This window comes from Callithrix jacchus, chromosome 10 (assembly GCF_049354715.1).
Source record: "Callithrix jacchus isolate 240 chromosome 10, calJac240_pri, whole genome shotgun sequence".
NCBI classification, from domain to species: domain Eukaryota; kingdom Metazoa; phylum Chordata; class Mammalia; order Primates; family Cebidae; genus Callithrix; species Callithrix jacchus.
The window spans coordinates 126,541,029-126,558,136 of NC_133511.1; positions in this window are offsets into that span (position 1 = coordinate 126,541,029).

Here is a 17,108-nt window from a genome sequence, read left to right on the forward strand (position 1 = left end):
ATAAAAAGTTTATCTTAAAATTCCAAATACAGAGATTCTTACCACTTAAAAGAAAAAAGCGTCTATAGCAACCAGAAGAGTTTATCCCAAGACGACATCAGTGCATTGAAGCAGGAAAATGATTTACATGATTTATCATATTAGCATGAGAAATAGTAAGGGCCATTTAATTATCTCAATAAATATCAAGGAGGCATTTGAACAAAAGTCACTAGAAATTTGTATGACAGGTTTTATTCTAAATATGATAAAGATTATGGAATTTTATGTTTATTTTTCGAGACAGGGTCTTGCTCTGTCACTCAGGCTGAAGTTCAGTGGCACGATCTCAGCTCACTGCAGCCTCAACCTCCCCAGGCTCAGGCGATCCTCCCACCTCAAGTCTCATGAGTAGCTGGGACTACAGGTGCACTGTACTACCACCAGCTAAGTGTTTGCATTTTTTGTAGAGACAGGATTATGCCATGTTGTCTGGGCTGGTCTTGAACTCCTGGGCTTAAGCAATCCTCTTTGTTTGGCTTCATAAAATGTTGGAGTTGCAGGCATGAGCCATTGCACCCGGCCAAGATTATGAATTTAAAATCAAAAGCCACCAGACACAGTGGTGTGCACCTGTAGTCCCAGCTACTCAGAAGGCTCAGGCAGGGAGATCAACGGAGCTCAGGAATTCAAGGCTGCACAGTGAGCTATGACCGTGCATGTAAATAGCTACTGTAATCCAGCCTGGGCAGCATAGCAAGACCCATTTCTTTAAAAAAAAAAAGGCCAATTATTGCTTAAGGAATAGAAAGTCATTAGCAGTAAAAATGTGGACATGCTCTCGCTTGTCCAGTTACCACTCCTATTTTAATATAAAACTGAAATTAAAACTAGAAATACTGGCAAAAGCTATACAATAAGAAAAAGAAATAACAGCTAAACATAAGAATAGAAGACATTAAAATGTCAATTTTCTTGTAGCCATGATTATAAACCTAGGAAAGTGACCAAAAACACCAGTAAATTAATTCCAGAAGATACAGCACATAAGAAAAAATTTAACCAACTGTCTTATGTGAATATAATGCAACTAGAAAATGCACGTAAAATAAAAGACAATTCAAGAGCAATTAAAAAAATCAAATAACTGTATATTTATTTACTTGGGGATGTAAGATGCTTACCCCAAGGGCATTATGAGGCCCTAATAGGAGAAATAAAGAAAGATAAATAAAAAACAGAATTTTCCCCACTTTAGTTAGGAAGAAGCAGCATAATACATTTGACAAATTTATCCCTGCCAGCTAGCAAGAGACAGCTCTTAAATATTCAGAAAATTTGGCCAGGTACAGTGGTTCACGCCTGTAATCCCAGCCCTTTGGGAGGCCGAGGTGGGTGGATCACGAGGTCAAGAGATCGAGACCATCCTGGCCAACTTGGTGAAACCCCGTCTCTACTAAAAATACAAAAATTAGCTGGGCGTGGTGGCGCGTGCCTGTAATCCCAGCTACTCAGGAGGCTGAGGCAGGAGAATTGCCTGAACCCAGGAGTCGGAGGTTGCGGTGAGCCGAGATCACGCCATTGCACTCCAGCCTGGGTAACAAGAGCGAAACTCCGTCTCAAAAAAAAAAAAGAAATATACAAGCTCAAGATCCGGTTTCAAGTTAATGAGTGATCAGAGAATTTAAAAAATACAATTTATACACCAGAAAATTTGGACAACAAAGCATACCTTGAAAAATGCAAAGCATCACTAGCGATTTGAGAAAATACAACTCAAGACAATTCAAAAGTGTCGCCAGACACCTGTGAACCAGACGAAGGAAACAGAACCTGTGTCGTGGGGACTAGAGGAAAGCAGCTCTCCACATTGTCTGAGGTGCCCACTCTAATTTGTTTTTTTTTTTTTCTGGAGAACATACTAACAGCCCTTCTTGGCTTCTTGAGAAAAGAACAGAGAAACTATTTATACCCTTTTTTTGTTTTATCACTTAGGAAAATATGTTCTGGGCAGCATTTTCCAAGTCATATTTCTGGAATACTTCCCAAGGATGTTGATAGATATTACATTAAAAGAGTATTCTGAGGCCGGGCGCGGTGGCTAACGCCTGTAATCCCAGCACTTTGGGAGGCCGAGGCGGGTGGATCACAAGGTCAATAGATCAAGACCATCCTGCTCAACATGGTGAAACCCCGTCTCTACTAAAAATACAAAAAAATTAGCTGGGCATGGTGGCGCGTGCCTGTAATCCCAGCTACTCGGGAGGCCGAGGCAGGAGAATTGCCTGAACCCAGGAGGCGGAGGTTGCGGTGAGCCGAGATCGCGCCATTGCACTCCAGCCTGGGTAACAAGAGCAAAACTCCGTCTCAAAAAAAAAAAAAGAGTATTCTGATCGCATTTCAGGACGTGTCAGTGCCTCCTGCATGCTAACCTGCATTGTGGATCTCCAAAACGATGCAGCACTTACTCAATGAACTTGACCCCAGAACCTTTTTCGTGGTAACTTTATTAACAGCTTACAGGGCATTAGGCTGCTCGCGATCAGACTGAGAATAAGAAAAGTGTTTTGCTTTGTTTTGAGACAGAATCTCGCTCTGTCGCCAGGCTGGAGTGCAGTGGTGCTATCTCAGTTCACGGCAACCTCTGCCTCTGAGGTTCAAGGGATTCCCCTGCCTCAGCCTCCCGAGGAGCTGGCATTACAGGCTCGCATCACCACGCCCGGCTAATTTTTTTGCTGTTGTTTTTTAGTAGAGATGGGGTTTCAACATGTTGGCCAGGATGGTCTTGATTTCCTGACCTCGTGATCCACCCGCCTCGGTCTCCCAAAGTGCTGGGATTACAGGTGTGAGCCCCCACACCTGGCCAAGAAACGTATTTTGTATAAAGACGTTATTGCCATAAGAAAAATCTCTGAAACAACCTGGATTTCTGCCAGCCGAGGGAAATTTATCCAGTTCATCCGCACTTAGTAACAGTCCTTTGAGCGTAAATTCTCTCTCATTTGCCAGTTAGATAAGCAGGCTTTGTAGACTTCTAACTTAAGTCGCTGAGCCAGGAACTGAACAGGAACAGAGAGCCCTGTGGCTTGTCGCTAGAGACCCACTTCCTTGGTTGCCCCTGCTCAGTGGTCCCTGCTTGATTGGGAAGACCCGCAGGACTGCATTCTCATCTAGCCAGAGACATTATCAAAAATCACATGCCCTGCTGAAGTCAAACCGGAAAAGCATATTTGGTGCCAGACGTTTGTGTGTCTTTGTTAACCTTTAGAAAGGGGAAGAAGCTGGAGCCTGGTTCCCCATCAGTGGTATCAGCTCGGCTCACTGGCCCCTGATTAGATCTTAAAGTCAGGATGAGGAGTTTGCTCTGTATAAACTCATTCGTGTCTTATTCATTCTTACGTTATGTTGGTTTGGTTGCCTTCAATTTCCCAGGACGCATTTCTGTTTGAAAGTGTCCGGTCTTCTCCCAGCCAAATGGAGGGGCAGCAGAAATTCAGCCCATATTGGTCACAATGGGTTGGGAGGACTTGAACCACAGAAATAACAGTATAAAACGAGAGCCTAGAGGCCCTACAAACGCCAATGTGTGGCATATGCTCACAAAGACACCGTGCTGAATGCAGGCCCAGGGGTACTCTGCAGGGGCAGAAAGAGGGTAGGAAGCCTCGGCCTCGGCTGTGGAATATTTACCCTTCCACCCCACCCCACTGCATCCCTCCCTCCCTCACCCATCCTGCTTCCACCCCATCCCTCCCTATTTTCCACAGTTTCTCTCTCTCTCTCTCTCTCTCTCTCTCGCGCGCGCGCGCGTGCACACACACACACACACACACACACACACACACACACAGTTTGTCTTCTCAGTAGCCTTCTGATCTTGGTGATGTAGAAATCAAAAGCAGTCATTAGCCCAAAAGAACCCATGTGTTCCTGGCAACATTCAAATGGCCCTGGTGATCAGGAAGGCTTCCTGGGCAATCAGCCTACCTGGAGTGACCATCACTCCTCACGCCCAAAACATGTCTTCAAACACCAGTCCATTCAGTCCTGCATTCCTTGGTCCACCACATCTGTGTGAAGCTCCTACAGTGCACAGCACCCCAGGGCACGCATGGTTTCCCTCCTGCCTCAAAATGTTTCTAGTCTAGGGCAAACCTGTCCAACCCACGGCCCACAGGCTGCATGTGGACCAGGACAGCTTTGAATGTGACCCAACACAAATTCAGAAACTTTCTTCAAACAGCATGAGATTTTGGGGAGATTTTTTTTTTTAAGCTCATCAGCTATGTTAGTGTTAGTGCATTTTCTATGTAACCCAAGACATTCTTCTTCTTCCAGTGTGGCCCAGGGAAGCCAAAGGATGGCACAGCCCTCGTCTGGGGCATGGATATCAAACACTGATCTCCAGCAAATATGAAACTCAATAGCCAGGTGCATTTAGAACTAGATGACAAACATGACCAGTGACTTTTATCTCCAAACGCCCAAAGCCAGCCAGAGAAGGGCTCTTCCCAGCTGCCTGGGAGAGTGCTGCCTTCCTGGCCCGGCCCAGCCTCAGAAGTGTTTCCGTGTCTTTGATGACTGCTCACGGTGGCCATGCGCTTCGGTCACAAGCAGAGGTTTGCGAGGTTATCACATTAACTGCGCCTGATCCCTTGCACTCAAATTACAGGCTGAAGCCACAAAATTGTCTCCCAATCAGAGGCCTCTTGCCGAACGCCCCCACACACACCAAAGCTCCTTAATCAGCAGCGAGTGGATGAGCCGGTGAACTCTGTGATGGGGAGAACGCTGATTTTTTCCAATTTTGCAGAGTACCTCGGCAGGCTCCCTCTAATTTTCCTTTTCATGTTCTTTTGAGGAGGTTTGTGTATTGCAAGTCGAGGTTCTATGGTAAAAAAAATTTTAAAACCCACAACAGGGACAATAACGAGGAGAAAATGTAGAAAGCAGCAGAGAGCTGCCTGCTGAGCCTCCGCCTGGGCTGAGGCTCCCGGGAGTCTGGCTCCGTCCAGCCCTGGTGCTCCAGTCGGGCACCTTAGCATGAGAAGCGAGAAGGCCGTGATCTCTGTGTTTTCATAACTTGTCACCAGCTGACTTTGCAGATAGACTCCCTACCTCCTGGTCCTCCATGCCTGCTCCAACACTCACAGTGGAGTGCCTGTAAAATCCCAGCACTTTGGGAGGCTGAGGAGGGCACATCATGAGGTCAGGAGATCGAGACCAACCTGGCCAACATGGGGAAACCCCATCTCTACTAAAAATATAAAAATTAGCCAGGCGTGGTGGCACACACTTGTAGTCCCAGCTACTTGGGAGGCTGAGGCAGGAGAATCGCTTGAACCTGGGAGGCAGAAGTTGTAGTGAGCTGAGATAGCACCACTGTACTCCAGCCTGGTGACAGAACAAGACTCCATCTCAAAAAAAAAAAACCTCAAGCCACTTCACCTTCTCTAAAGAGAAGTCTCCTTTGAGCCGCCAGCCATGTGGGATCCCTCTCCATAGTTAGTTAACAGAAAGCTCTTGGAGAGCCCGGGATGGTGGTGGGAGGGAATGGGTGGGCACAGACTCTGGAGAAGAACACTATTCCGTAGAGCAATGCGGGTAGCTGTGCGAACTGCTGAGCCATGTCCTGGTGGGGTGGGACGGTGGTGGGGTGGGACTGCAGTGGGGTCTCATGTTGAAGGCCCAGGTGCCGGGCTTTTAGGGGCAGGGGCACCTCTGCAAGGTCAGCTGAGTCCCATGGGCTGGAAAAGAAGTATGGTGGGCCTGTGGGGGTGGGGAGAAGTTGACCTGGGTGAAGAGGGTCTTGGAACGCCAGGGAGTGATTTTAGAACACCTTCAGGGGTGTTCTGAGTGCAGAGTAGCATCGTGAGACAAGTCCTCGGGTGTAGCCTGCCAGGCGATGGGCAAGGGGAGTGGTGACATACAGCAAGCTTCACAGGCCCAATGCCACACCGCGTGATGAGGGTAACAGCACCTGACACCTTCTTCAGCACCAGCTGTGTGCCAGGCCCTGGTCGGGCACTTTACAGGAATGGACTTGTTAAATCCTTCCATTGTTATCACTCCATTTTACAGGGAAGTAAAGCAAGGCACATGGAGAAAGCAACTTAAGACGGCACAGCCAGCAAGCAGCGGAGCTGAGCCGGAAGCTAGGGGTCTGGCCCCAGAGCCGCACACACCATCACTGCACATCCTTGCTTGGCTGAGCTGTCGTCCCTCAGCAGACCCAGAAGCAAGGCGGAGGACAGGCCTGTATGCTCACTTAGAAATAAAAGGACTAAATCGGGAAGTGGAAACATGCCTCTCCCTTTGTATTAGTTAGTCACTGCTGCGTAACAAGCTGCCCCGAAATGCTGTTTAAAACAATGCCCATCTGTTATCACCTAGTTGACGTGGGTCAGGAATTGGTGTGGGGCTTAGCATAGTCCCTGGTTCAGGGCCTCTCAGAGGCTGCAATAAAAGGGTCTTGGGGAGCTGCAGCCATCTCCAGCGTGGCCTTTCAGGCCCGCTCCCATGGCTGTCAGCAGCCTGCAAGGCCTTGCTGGCTGTGAGCTGGACACTGCAGTTCCTGGCCATGTGGACCACCAGGGGGACAACTCACAACACAGCAGCTGGCTTCTCCAAGGGCAAGGGCTCCCAGACGTCCAGCAAGGCAGAAGGCACAGGCTTTTCAGAACCCAGTCTTGGAAGAGTTGTCCTATCACATTTCCTTGAAAGTCACAGGCCTCACCCACAGTCAAGGAGTGGGGGGTTGCAAAAGGAGACTAGTGTCAGGAGACAGGACCATCAGGTGCCATTCTGGAGACAGTCTGCCACAACTTTTAAAATCAGAGCCTAGGGCCAGGCGCGGTGGCTCACGCCTGTAATCCCAGCACTTTGGGAGGCCGAGGCGGGTGGATCACAAGGTCAAGAGGTTGAGACCATCTTGGTCAACATGGTGAAACCCCATCTCTACTAAAAATACAAAAAAATTAGCTGGGCGTGCTGTCGCATGCCTGTCGTCCCAGCTACTTGGGAGGCTGAGGCAGGAGAATTGCTTGAACCCGGGAGGCAGAGGTTGTGGTGAGCCAAGATCGCGCCATTGCACTCCAGCCTGGGTAACAAGAGCGAAACTCTGTCTCAAAAATAAATAAATAAATAAAAAATCCAAAGATTTAAAGTCTCCCTCCCAGGAACCACAAAGGCAAGATTCTTTTTTTAATAGATGCCTTTTTATCAGTTTAAAGACATTCCCCAGCCAGGCGCGGTGGCTCAAGCCTGTAATCCCAGCACGTTGGGAGGCTGAGGCGGGTGGATCACGAGGTCAAGAGATCCAGACCATCCTGGTTAACATGGTGAAAACCCGTCTCTACTAAAAATACAAAAAATTAGCTGTGCATGGTGGCATGTGCCTGTAGTCCCAGATACTCAGGAGGCTGAGGCAGGAGAATCGCTTGAACCCAGGAGGCGGAGGTTGCGGTGAGCCGAGATCGTACCACTGCACTCCAGCCTGGGTAACAAGAGCGAGACTCTGTCTCAAATAAATAAATAAATAAATAAATAAATAAAATCAGAGCCTATTTGTGCTATTTTAAAAATTCATGATCAGCACTGAAAGACACAAAAAAATTCCTGATCAGCACTGAAAAATGCAAAAAGTGTAAAATTAAAAACTGCAGCTTTCCCAGCTCCTCCTCTTTTATCATTAGCCTTTGTTGGACCTTCTTTGTCCCTTGTGGCTGCTGTGGCTCAGACTGTCCCGCTTCATCCCTCAGAACCGGGACCTGTGGCTCAGACTGTCCCGCTTCATCCCTCAGAACCAGGACTTTTCTCCTTGTCTGGCACTCTGTCCTCATATGCACCCCACACTCCCAGAAGCCCCCCATCCCTGCATTTGCGCCCACTGACTCTCCTGTCTCTTCCATGGAGGCAGACAAACCATTCACGTTCCCAGCTAGAGCCAGCCCCTCTGCCTGTGCACTGTGCCCCTCCACAGCCTCCTGAAGGACTTCGCAGTGCTTGCCTCTCCCTGCATCATTTTCTCTTTCTCCTGGAATGCTCCCATGAACAAACAAGTATGCTGCTATTCCTCCCATTGAAAAGAAAATAAAAACCCCCCTGTGACCCATTCTTCTCTCCAACTTCCTTCCCTTTCCAGCAAAGCTGGTTTCTCCCCTGGCAGCTCTGCCCTCAGACTTCCTGCTCCTCCCCACACATACTGACCCTGCTAAGGGACACTGTCCTTTGCCATTGACTGAGTCTCTGAGTCTCTGTCAGTGTTCTTGCCTCGTATTCTTCATGGCAGAGAACAGGCCTCACTGAAGGCCGGGAAACCTAAGGGGATCATAGTGTGGAAGGGAACAGATTAAGTGTCAAACCTTGAGTCATTGCCCATCATTCCTAGGAAGCACCACAGGAAGCTCAGCCCTGCGCACGGCCCCCTCATCCTGATCCCTGTGCCCTAAGACCTAGTGTGGGCAATTCCAAGTCTCTTCCTCTCATCTAGAGCACTGCCCTCTTCAAGCCTCTTGCCCTTCCAATCTCCTCCTGTCCTCAAGGAAACTGCTCCCACTGTGAATATCACTAATACAAAATGGCTGAAATAAGATATAAATCTATTTTTTCCTCTCATGTACAAGTATGACTTGGTATGGTGGCTCTACTCTGTAATTGAGTAAAGCACCCTCATTGCTGTGACGTTCTTCATCCACATCATTCAAGAAGTCACTGCTATGTTTGCGCCTCATCAGGAAGAGGAAAAGAAGGGAAAAGGCAGGTCCCTGCCTTTTAATGCCCCAACCCAGGAGTTTCAATCAGTGCTGGCTCTCACTGCCCCATTGGCTAGGACTTAGTCACATGGCCAGCCCCTGCTACAAGGGATGCTGGGAAATGTAGTCTTTAGCTGAGTAGTGGGTGCCCCATTAAAAATTCTTTTGCTATGGAAGAAGGAGAGTATCAAAGGTATCAAAGGACACTGAGCAATACCTGACACCCAGAACCCTATCCCCCAGCAGTACCTTTCCCTATCAGTCTGTACAATGCTCCTGGGAGGAGTCGAGGGGCCGGGAGATTCTGGCGATCCGGCAGCCTTCAAGGTGTCCTGATTTGCCTTAGTAGACAGCAGGCTGCTGGATCAGACACACGTGTGTCTCCCAAGGACCTCATGAATTCTTAGAGGTAGTGTGGTCAAAGTTCACACTAAGGAAAACACGGCTGCCCTACTGCTTCTTACTCAGCAGCCACCCCACTGGCCCTGTGGCAAGAGCATTTTACGTTGATGCTGTGTCTGTCATTTCTCTTTGCATTTCCTCCTGCTTTTGGCCCATGCTCTGCATCTTAGGAGGCAGACTACAGGCCTCCTGTGCTTCTAAGTTGTCATCATCCAATGACACGAAGGCCTGCCATTGCATTTACATGCAGCATCTGCACTGGGACCAGACCAGTTGAATTCTACCTGAAACACCAGCCTCCCATTCCACTGTCTGCTGGAAAGGAGGTCATGGGGAATGTAGGATCCTCCTGATCCTGGTAACTGGGGGGCTAGGCAAGTGGCTCCTCCCTCTATGACCGAGAGAATCCCATGTGGCTACTGCCCAGTAAACCACAAGGGACTTGGCTCAGGTGTTCCCAGGACATCAAGGGAACCTGGGGCCTGGAAAAGCCCTTGGTGTCTTTTGCAGTTGTTTCTAGTTGGATTCTTTTCTCTACTATAAAGGTAGTATTTGTTCAGAATAGAATACAGTATGTGGAAGCACATAACTGAGTATAGAAAAGGGAAAATCTGGCTGGGTGCGGTGGCTCACGTCTGTAATCCCAGCACTTTGGGAGGCCGAGGTGGGAGGATCTGCTGAGGTCAGGAGTTTGAGACCAGCCCGGCCAACATGGCAAAACCCCATCTCTACTAAATATACAAAAAAATTTTTTTAAAGCTGGAAATGGTGGGACAAACCTGTAACTCTAGCTGCTCGGGAGGCTGAGGCAGGAGAATCACTTGAACCCAGGAGGTGGAGGAACCCAGGAGGTGGAGGTTGCAGTGAGCTGAGATGATATCACTGCACTCCAGCCTGGGTGGCTGAGCAAGACTCTATCTCAAAAAACAAAGCCGGGGCGGGGGTGGGTGGGAATCACCCCAATCATTCCCAAAGTTCAGCTCCTACTCTTTTGCTACACGTCCTTCAAAGCAGCTATGTATTTATTTCGCTGAATTGATGCTGGTTTTATCTTTTGTATCTGGCAGTTCTGATCATGCCACTGCACGCCAGCCTGGGCAACAGAGCAAGACCCTGTAGCTAAGGCAAAAACAGGAACCTTGTGTGAGAGAAATGAAAACAGCATCGACACATACACTTCCACCTCTGTGTTCATGGCAGCGTTGTCCACAGTAACCACGGGTAGAAACCATGCAAAGGCCCATCGGCTGATGAATGGACAAACCAGTTGTAGTCTGTCAATACTATTGATAGTAATCGACCATTAAGACGAACGAAGCATGCACACACGCTACATGTGGGCCGTGAAAACATGATGCTAAGTGGAAAGAGCCAGAAACAAGAAGCTGCAGAGCACACGATTCCGTGTACTGGAAATGTCCAGAGCAGGCGGATCCACACAGAAAGCACATGAGCGGTTGTCAGGGGCTGCAGAAAAGGGCGAGGGAAAAGGTGAGTAACTATGCATGGGTTACAGGGTTCTTCGGCGGCTCATGAAAGTGTTCTCAGAGGGTGACCGCGGCTGTCCAGTATCCCAAAATCCACTGAACTGCATGCTTGAAGTCGCTGGGATTTATGGTAAGTAAATTATTTTTCCATAAAGTTGTTTTGTAAAAAATGAAAAGGTGATCTCTGCTCTTTCTAGGTGCTTTGTACTTTACCGTTTTTCTCTGCATTTTGGAGTCGGAGCGAGAAGGTATCTCAGCTGTACCACAGCTGAATGATGTGCTGGGCTTCTGTTTCCTCATCTGTAAAATGGGGATAAAGGGCCTCTCCTTGGAGCTGCCATGAAGATTGAATTCGACGCCCTCTGTGAGGACGCAGTGCAGCTGGAGAGCATAGTAAGCATCGTGGGGGACTAAGCTATCACCACCAGCAGGCCTCATCGGTATCTTTGCCTGGGGAGCAGCCAGGGTCTAGGGAGCAGCCTGAAGATTGAATTAGACGCCCTCTGTGAAGACGCAGTGCAGCTGGAGAGCGCAGAAAGCATCTCAGGGGGCCGCGCTATCACCACCAGCAGGAGTCACAGGCATCTTCGCCCAGGGAGCAGCCGGGGTCTAGGGAGCAGCCAGGGTCTAGGGAGAAGGGCTGCTTCCCTGTGAAGGCTCCTAACTTTCGAATCTCCTCCCTGTTTCTTGCCTGCCCACCCACCCTCCTGGCAGTGTGACTCCCCAGGTCCTCCGGCGCCTCCCCTATATTGCACCTCCCCAGTTACCGTCTTACCTCTCATCTCTTCTTTCCAAAAAGCCTCCGTCTAGCACCTTGGAGCTGGCATGGGAACTCACTGGTGAGTTCTCCACTGGTGGGTGGATTCCAAGCTTGGCTTCATCAGATGCAACCAAAGGGCAGAGGCCTAGGGGGCAAGGGAGCTCCAGGATCTCTCTCCCTTTGGAGATCTCTCCCCGTCCATCTTCCCAGAACTGCTCTGGCCTCACCGCCATGACCCCACACTGCTGGCCCCTCAGCAACCTTCAGTGGCTCCCTTCTTGCAGCTGTAATTCCCCTCCAGGGAGGCTACAAAAGGGATTCCGGGATTTTTTTTTTTTTTCTCAATAACTCAAAAGGGATGGAGGAAACAATATATTTTCCCTGGACAAGGCAGCTAAGGGAAGGCCTCAGGTTACCTTTGCCTTTGCCTAGAAGTATACCAACCCTCAGCCCAGAGGGCCAGTAGAGAACCGATGCTCTGAGTCTGGGGGAACAGGGAATGCCTTCCAGGCTGGCGGCCCAGGAGCCCTCTCTCCCCAAGAGCCCACCGTCCGCCTGCCCCCTACCTTCACCATAGCAAGATACTAAGAGCAGAGGCTGGCCTGGCAGTCTGTGTCCAGGCCCTGAACAACATGGCCTTGGTGACTTCTTGACACTCATGTCTTTTTATTTCTAGCCGTGAAACTTACTGACCCACACCTTTGGCCAGTGTCCCTTGTGACTGCCCCCTCCTGCTTGAGCAAGATGGCTCCTATTACGCAACGGTCCCAGGAACCTGGCCAGTCCATCCAGAGACAGGGCAGAGCCCTGGGCTACTGACCCTCTTGGGCCAGCAGAAACCCTCCCTCTGTCTCTGCCTCTCATCCTGGCATTAAACTTGTGCCCTTAATTCAAAGGCTTCTTTTTTTAAATCAACGTTTCTACTCCTTTTGCAGAGTAAGAGAAAGAAGAGTTGGGGAAGAAGGAAAGATTCAAGTGATTTTTTTTTTTTTTCAGGTAAAAGTTCATTCCATGATTTAAATCTCAAGTCCACAAACAGCTCAGGAGAAGTCAGCATAGGGAAGCAAGCTGACAGATTATAAAGTCATTTGTAAAACCCTCTTTCTGAATATAAACCGAACACTTAATTAATTCCACATACTGCATGTGGCACATGGCCTTCAGCCTGCCTAAGAACAAATACATGAATGAATAAATCGGGCAGGCCTTGGCACACGCCAGGCCCTGTGCTAAATGCTTTCCACATATTACCTTAATTACTTCTCACCGTGGCCTTGTGAGGAAAACTATCATAGCCCGTTTTACAGATGGGGACAGAGATTTGTCCAAGGCCACACAACTAGTGGCAGATGTAGGTCTGTGTGTGACATTCTTGTTCAGTTTCATAAATGTGGCTGCCACCTGCCTGAAATTTTGAAAAAAAAAAAAAGTGGTTTGGCTTTGCATGAATTCTTGAAAAAGTAGAATTTTATCTTAATCAGCTTCTAAGCAAGCTGGATTTGTTCTGACAGTGCCCATGAGATGGAGGAGGGTGTAGCCCCATACAGACCATCATCACCATTGCCAATGTCGGGAACCTGAACAAGGCACCTGGTTTCTTTGTGCCTCCATTTCCCTGAAATTACATGTGTGAAAGTGTAAGTCTGCTGGAGGAAACAGCTCACAGTGGTGAGAAGATGTGACTGTGTGGTGAGTGAAGGCTTTTTCTCCAAACCCTACAGATGAACCTCAAAGCAAACGACCATGCTCCCTTAGCCTGAGTGAGCTGTGCTGCTCAGGGCTAGAGCTGTGTCTAGGAGCATGGGGATCAATGCAGCCCCCTCCACCCTACGGCACATAACCTGTCTCCCTCCCATGAGGCAGCAGAAACAGCTCTCTGTTCAAGCCAGGATTCAGCGAGATGGTCAAGGAGGGGTCTGAGGATTCCTCTGACCCATCCAAGCCTGGGGAGGCAACATGACCTCGCCTGGGTATCAGGAGGCCCCAATCATCCATCCCCTGAACCTCATAAGCCCAGGCAGGCATCCTGTTGGTTAAGGTCGGGCTCACAGGGTCCAGGGATGCACTAGATTCTTTATCTTAAACTGACCCTCAGGCAAAAAAAAAAAAAAAAAAAAAAAAGCCACCCTTCAGGACTTAAAAACAAAAACAAAGCTCTAACAGTTTCTGGACGTTTCCGTATTTGTTAAGGACCTTCTTGCTCCGTGCTTTCCAACCAGTGCACTGGGCACCATCAGAAGGCTGCAGCTGCTCTTCGGTGCTTTACCAGCGGCTGAGAAAGTGGAACAGTCACGGCCCGGTTCTGTCACATCCCTCAACCGGACAGTCGCCCTATTACAGACGGACGATCTCCCTATCACAGATTCCAGTAGGGCCGAACACCCTCCTTCCTGCCGGTCTTTACAGATGAACATGCTATCGCTCCAGCAGTACAACCCGCCTTATTACGTAAAAACGCAGCCCCCATCTACCAGCCGGGAAAGGAGTAAGTTCGGCACCACAGTGGAACCGGCTCTAGCGTTCAGCGTCCTGGGAGGTCCGCATGCGCTCGGGAACCGTAATGCGCGCCTTTTCTAAGCCTTACGGTACAAGCGGACGCAGAGCAACCACGTGGCGGTGGAACCGGGGCCCGGCGGGAATGCGCGGAATGCGCGGCGCGGCCTCGCGGGGCTCCCGAGCCTCGGCCCAGGGTCCGGCGGCGCGCGCTCTCGCCTCCCCTTTACCTCTCCTGGCCGCACCCCGGCCCTGGCCCTGCCACCCAGGACTCGCTGGGCAAGTCGTGCCCCGTGAACACTCAGGAGGGGATTGGGGACCGAGCGCGGCCCATCAGTCCCTCAGACCCTGTGAACCCAGATCCCTAAGGGGTCGGAATCCGAGTCCTGCCCCCGGCCCTTAAAGCACGGGCTCCAGGGACCCCAGGGGAAGGGCGCGGGGCGTTAGGTAGGCAACCCGTCTCCCGGCCAAAAAACAAAACAAAAAAACTCCCTTTCCCTCCCCTCCCCTGCTGGGTGAGTGTCCCGAGAACCAGAACTCCGAGGCGCCCCGTAAGGACGACCCTGCCCCTCCATCCACCCCCAAGTGCCAAGGCGAGGGATGGTAGCGCTTTCGAGCGTTCCAAGGGCATTAAGGCGCACACTAGAGAGGCGCGGGCGTGCGGGGTCCTCCCCGCAGTCTTCCGGAAAGGGTGGGGGATGGCGTGGCAAGTTCCGGAGTGGGGCATGCCGTGGGAGACCCCGAGGGCCTCGGCGCGGATCCTCCGCCCGGAAAACTGGCTCCCGCGAGCGGCCGCCGCAGGTTTCCTAGGCCCCCGGAGTCCGGCAGCGTCGCCTTGCGTCTCCGTGCGGCGCGGAAGTCTGCTTAGCCTCGAGTGGGCCGCGGCCAGGCCTGACTGGGGGGAGCAGGGCGGGACGTGACCTCCGGGGTCACCCCCAGCCCGCTTTCTCTCCCGTGGTCGGAGGTGGTTTTCTTCCGGATCTGGGTGCTTACTCCCCACCACTTGGTCTGAGAGGGGCCGGGGCCAGCTGGAAGGCCAGGAAATCCCTAGTGGATTTGGGGGTTCACATTGCTCAGGGTACCAGGCGAAGCGTCTTGAGGGGCGGGAGTCAAGGAATTAGAATCGCCTTTAGCCTTGGGATCCCAGTTGTGTCGCTGGAGCCAGGGCCGCCCCCTACCTGTTGAGTTTGAATTTTAACTCCCGCTCCCACCGCGTCCGCAGCCTTCGGAGCTCGGGGAGGGGTCTCGTTTCCCCGCGGCCCGCCGGACAAACGACTGGGGCGCTGGAAGAAGGGGTGGTCTGTGTGTGACTGAAACTAATTGATCAGGAGCGGAAACGCACGTCTGCGGTTGGGGCGATAGGGGGTGCGGCTGTCCGTGTGCCGAGTATGTGGCTGTCCCGGGTGGGCACTGGGGCCGGAGTTCGCCCCGGACCTCCTCGCAGTTTTGGGGCGCTCGGGATCGGTGCTACGTAACCCAAGCAGAGCTGCCGAAGCACGTGGGCCGCCACGCGCACCCCAAAAAACGAGTCGTGTGGGGGGAAGGGGAGCTCGAGCGCCCTCGGAATCCAGGGGCCGGCTTTCGGAAGCGTTTTCCCGGGCGACTTAAGCGCTTAACAATGGAAAACTCGCGGAGCGGGAGCCAAGTCCTTTCAAGTCGCCGCCAGGTATGCGGCTGCAGGTGACCCCACCTGGGTGCGCCCGCCAGCGAGCCGCCCTGGTCCCACAGTAGAAAGGCGGGTGCCGGAGGTCGCCGGCGAAAGGTCGGCGCTGGCCACCCCAACACCCGCCCCCAACCCAAGCCCCCAGCCCCGCGGCGCGAAGTCGCGCTGAGTCCCGGGGTCTGCGCCGCGGCGCGCCGGTTCCTGAATGAACGCGCTCCCTTCCCCCGCTTGAATGAAGGTTCCCACAGCCAGGGACGGTGGCGAACACGCGCCTGCAGAGGAATTCGCCCTCTCCGGGCAGACCATCCGCCCGAGCCTCGGGCACCGGGGCGGGGGCCAAGGGGCGAGGAAAGTGGGAAGGTGATTGAAGTTACTTTTGGATTTTCTTTCAAACCAAAGTGGTTACTCTCCCGACTGGGCCACTTGCCCTTTGTCTCCAAATGGTCACCAAGAAATAAGAACAGAGCACTTTAAATGAGCCCAGAATCCGCAATTCCTGCTTCGTGGTGGGTTTTAAAAAGACAGCGTCAAGTAAAACTGCAACAGAAAAGTTTTTTAAAGTTGCTTTTCTCTTTGGAAAAAAAATAAAATCAAAATGCCTTATCTGCGCTTCTTGAAGCAATGGCCCTCAAAAGCCCAGAGCTGTTGGCCCCCTCGGAAGACCCAGGGGCCCCGAGCAGGGCTCCCTGGGGTGGGGGCTGGGCAGCTGGCGCGCCCCGCCGGGCCCCAAATTCCAGCGCCTCCCCCGCGAGTTCCTGGACGGCTCTTTACGTTCGCTAGCCGGGCTTGCAATTTTGCGCCCGTCCCTGAGCCGGGAAATCAACGAAGTTCCTCGTCGAGATCTGCCCGGTCCGCCTAGTAACAGCGCCGCGCCCCCATTGGCTCATGCTAATTCCAGTTTCCTCTGTCTTGCGCCCGGGATGGGGGGTGAAGCTCCCTCCAGGACCCAGAGCCGGTTTTGCCGGAGTGGGCGAGCCTCTTTATGCCCTGCTGCCCCTACCCGACTCCAGCCGCTTCGCGCCTCGGGCTGGGCCAGGGCGCGGGCGGGGCTCGGGGCCCCCAGCCCCCCGGGATGGGAGAGGCCGGGTGATAGCTCGGGGCCCCATAAATCATCCAGGCGGCCGCCAGGTCCGGATTTTATGAATGAAAAAGCAGCTGGGCCGCCCTCGTGCGCGGGCGGATGCTCTGAGGCTTGGCTATACCGGGGCCGACGCGATTGTGGGTGCCCGGGGAGTGGGGAGGCACGTCGGTGGGTGCTCCCTGCTGGGGTCACCTACCGCTCCCCATGCGCAATCTAGGGGTAATTACCCCCCCGGAACCCGAAATATTAGTAATCCTAGTTCCGGGCGGGGGAGGGGGCGCGAGAGGAATTCGCCCTGAAAGGTAGGGGTGGGAGGGGGTCGAATCTTGCTGTGAGCACCCTGGCTAAGGGGAGGGGACTTTTTCTATCACTTTTCTTTGAGCTTTTACTGTTAAGAGGATACGGTGGTTTGATGACACTAAACTATATTGAGAAGGAAGTAAATGAAGTTTTCTTAATTAGGGGCAGGTATTGTAAAACAAAACAAAAA